The sequence below is a fragment of the Montipora capricornis genome, chromosome 4 (genome assembly GCF_036669925.1).
Source record: "Montipora capricornis isolate CH-2021 chromosome 4, ASM3666992v2, whole genome shotgun sequence".
Taxonomy (NCBI): domain Eukaryota; kingdom Metazoa; phylum Cnidaria; class Anthozoa; order Scleractinia; family Acroporidae; genus Montipora; species Montipora capricornis.
In genome coordinates, this window is record NC_090886.1 from 22732191 (window position 1) to 22737190 (window position 5000).

Genomic DNA, 5000 nt, shown 5'->3' on the forward strand with positions numbered 1-5000 from the left:
ATCTGAAAATTTGTTTGTAATATTAGTGTTAATTTGATCAACATATTTTTTGGTACTTGCGTCACTATTTGATTGTGGATCAGCGACATTTCTCAATTTTTTATTGTCGATATCATAATCCCCATCATCAGTCAATTTCAAACCAACACCTGGTAATCCACGAATTGATTCACTTATCGTTGAAGATGATGGTGATGGTAATAGTCCATTTGAATAACTCATTATATTATTACATTATATTATATTTTTTCCTTGAAGTTTTTGGTTGTGAATTTTCGTGGCTTATCAATATACACGAAGCAATATGGTTTTTTAGTTGCTTTCTCGTATAATTCTTTTGGAATACTGTTTTCACGACAAATTAGGCTCCTCTCATTAGCACTTGGGAAATCATAAATAGAGAAATGTGAACAGTTCAATCTTATGTCTTTTGGTGTCTTATAGTAGCTCTGACTAAGATAAATCACACTGCCATTGTTGTCTCCCCCGTATAAAATAGTCGACTAATGGTTTTTGGTTCTTATCACATACAAAATCGTCGAATATTACCAGTTTCTGACCATCGTCTGTTAATTCAGAAACTGATAGTATTTGATCATTGCTTGCTTCAAAAACATCATAACCAACCTCATCACCTATTGGTTGGAATACATCCATAAGATTCTGGTACTTGGACTGCTCTAAGTTTTTCGCATAGAGGAAGATCTTATCAAAGAAGAGCAGTTCCATGACCAAATGCATCAGTGTATTCGTTTTTCCCGACCCGGATGGGCCGAAAATCAGCATTCAGAAACATCGGTCAGGCATAAAATCATATTACTGTCTAAAGTTCGAGACTACATCATCTTCAATATCATAATTTGGTATGATCATTTATATCATATGGGTATATTATTTCAATACAACACGGTGTATAACACGGTGTTCAACATGGTGTTCAACATGGTGTTAAACGTTATTTTTTATATATGATATTCATTTTTATGTAATGTAATAATATATGACTTTATTGAAGTAGAAAGAACTCGCAAAGAAAAAATCTGAATTAGGGGATAAGATCAATTTTGGCCGTAATGCAATTACGAAACATAAAATTGGTGAACAGACAAGCCAGGAGTCATTGGCAAAGGTATTCAAACCAGTGACTAGTAAATTAGATGATGTTAATGACAGTAATTTGATGATCCCTCTAAAGAAAAAACGACAACAGATAAAGGGGGAAGTTCCGAATTATGACATTGATATCGAGGATGAGGTGCCAGACATGAATCTTGGTGATTTATTTGATCAACCTGTTTTACCACAACAAGATAAACAGATTGTACCAAAACCACCAACATATGAACAATCTTTACAAGATCTTATGGGAGGACAGAAAGGGATATATGTTGATCCTCAGTACTTCCCTCAGGAACCACAGGATATACCACCAGAATATGATGACGACGATGAGATTGATTATGCAATAGATGATGAACATATGGATAATGAGATATTGGATGATCTTGGTATTCAAAATTATGATTCTGTTGAAAAGGTACGAAATCAACAAGAAATGACTCAACAAAAAAATAAAAAATGTGTCAATAAGATTATTAATGATGCTAAAAGAAAAAGAAATCAATTAAAAGGTTATAAGGCTTCTATAACTAACAATTTAACAGTGGTTCAATTTCTAAAGCTGTAAGGCAAATGGAAAAATAAAAGAATAGACAATGCAAAAGTTACATTGAATGCATACATCAAACATTATGAAAATAAAGTCAAAAAAATAAAAGGTTCTGGACTCAGAATAAAACAAAGAGGTGGAAATGTTATGTTTTTCAATGATGTAAAGCAGCTTGTGAAAAAATTAGAAGTGGTTATTGGTGAAAGATTGGCAGGGAATACCAACATTGAGATGCGGAATATGGGAGTAGCTATATTGGACACATTATTGAGAATGTCGACAATCAATAGACCGCAATATGATAAATTATATAGTCAAAAAATTGGGAAATTTGATGTTCTTAAGCTTTGCTTCTCGGGCAAATATTTGTTTTAAGAACATCAAATTTCCGCGAGGCAACTATCAGCCGATAGTTCCTGGAAAGAAACACTCTATTGTTTAAATAGTGTAAAAAATCAAGGTAATAACAAGCCTGGGGATTTCACAACAAAATTTAATAACCTATCATTTTGGATAATGATGTGCAGTATGTTATTGGTCTTAACCGACTTATTAACATGTCTTTCACATGGTTTAATGTAAATTCGTCATATGGTAATGAATTAATGAAATATAGCTCAGATAATGGTTCAACATTTCGCGATATTACTTCTCCAGCTGGAGTCTGGAATTATACTGATTTCAATACACATATCAAAGATATAACGAAGACAGGAGATACGTATCCTATCACTCTTGAATTCGATGATACAACATTTAGGGTTACGATTACATTAGCCAAGAAATATCAGCTTGATTTAAGATCAAGTAATTTTAATGAATTGATTGGGTTTGATAAAAAATTATTGACAAGTAACATAAACATCGGTCCACGAGTGCCAAATTTATCACAAGATCATGATATACTCAATATCCATTGTGATCTAATCAACGAAAGCTTTGTTGACGGTCAAGAGACTGACAACATTTATTCATTTTCAACCAGTGTACTCCAACCAAGTTATTCCTTTACCCTTGAACCACGAAGAGTTACATTTAGTCCTGTGAATAACAACATACTATAAGTACTATCAGAATAAACATAACTGATGGAAAAAGAAGATCGGTTGACTTAAATGGGGCAGATACATATTTCTCATTGATTTTGAAAAGCATAGAATAATATAACATAAGAGTATGTAATGAAACTCTACGAATTTAAGAGGTTTTATCATCCAAAACTTGGTAGATTTGTATTTAAACATAAAGGATCAGGGCTTATCATTGATAATATCTTCAAACCAAAGAAGAGTGTTGTGTCGTCTGTAGTTAAGAAATTTGCTAAGCCTTTAGCAAAAAGAGCGTTAGAATCAGGAGTATCCCATGCAGGTGAGCGATTGGGTAAAGAGATATCCGAAAAGTCAGGTGACTTGCGAATATGATAAAAGGGGATACAAGACAAAAAACAATTGTACAATCACCCTCCATTAAACAGGAGGAAAGTACTGATATGATCCTCAATAGATTGATGGCAGGATCAGGTATAAAACGAAGGCGTAGAGTCCTCTAATGAATAACATGATTGAAAACATTGATATGGTATATATTGCAAAATTATCTAACATAATAATATAATGTCTTTTAGAACAAGTGAATGTCTACAGAGAAATGAATTGGTGTGATTTCAACTCGATGCTGTAATCTGAACACCAGGTGATGGTCAGCATCAAGAAAAAACTGGCTACAGGTTCACAATTAATGACAGGTCTGCAATCTATGATTGGTATAACGCCTATTTCGAGGTCCAGTTCCAGGTACAAAAATTAGCTGATGGCACAGCCTATGGTGGTGATCGTATAAGAGTTATCAACGGAGCCCATAGTCTGATTTCTCACATGATGATTAAAAGCGCCAGGAAAATTGTGTACAACACTGATAATCTCCACAAGGTTACTTTTGCCAAAAACCTCCTCGAATATAGTGACGATTTTAGTCGCTCAGTAGCCAAAAATAGTCTTTGGTATTTAGATATCAATCATTTGATAGCGAATGCTAATCAAAATACAGGGTTTGAGGCCAGACGACTTTTAACGACAGGTCTTAATAATGTCAATGTAGTCATACCATTAAATAGGAACTCTTTCTTCGAAGAGCTGCAGGATAGGATGCTCGTGCCTATGCAGTTACAATTTAATATAAAGCTACAGAATCACAACGAATTGCCCCAAAAGCTAAATGCAGTCGAAGACGGACGAGTGGTCGTTAACAGATTTCTATTATGGGTCCCGAAATTAACTCCAAAGGACAGTCTTTATGATAAGTTTGTTAGTTCCTTTTTGACTGCGGGTAAATGGACGTATAGCAGAGAAATGTATCAAGTGTCAGCATCAACACATAGCAGTGGATTTTTTCAGATTTCCTCCAGTATTGACAATGTTAAGGCAATCTTTGTTTATCTACAACGGGATAAATCAGACAATGCAGAGGCGAATCCATATTAATTCGATACCTATAATATCAATGCTGATCGTGGAAATGGTAGTTATTTGACAACATGTCGACTGAAATGTGAGAATTGTGTCTTCTATCCCGAAACTGAATATGACAGTGAAAGTAAAGTAAGGATCTTCAACGATTTAATGTCCTATGGGATGAGAAAAAATGATTACAACACCGGCACTCAACTGAATTTGTCCAATTATAACAGCCTGTATCCAATCATCTTTTTTGATCTATCATATCAAACAGAGAGAGTAACAAGAGACCCCAAACAGTTGATTTTTAGGTATAAACTGAACGCAAACAGTGCAGGAGACAGTCCTTTCAAAGTACATGCTATCGTTTTATATGAGGAAACAGTTGTCATTGACAAGGTGGGTAATGAATTAGTTATAGTGTAAAAAAGTAAATAGTAATAAAATAATATATGTTTTATAACCATAAAATTATATAACATATATTATATACAGCAAATGACTCAACTTCGGAACAAATGTGAAATTATCGGAAAACCAGAAAAAGAATCTGAGTAGCGCTTACCGTAAAAGGGAAACGATTGTTCTGAGACTGACGAATGATTCTCTTCATGGAAATGATACTCTGTTTGTTCCAGCTATGGGGAAAAAAAGGTTGGAGAAGAACAGACGATTGATAAAAGGAATATAATATTAAATTAGCCAAAACCAATATCAGAAAGCAAGTCGGTGGCAGTTTATTGTCTTTTGTTCTGACGCTAGATTGGGGATTTTTTACCAACTATTGCCAAACCTGTTGGCCTTTCTGCTTTAGGAGGACTAGCAAGTGAAGGAGCTAGCCAATTGGTTAAAGCAATATCTGGAAAAGGGATACAGTC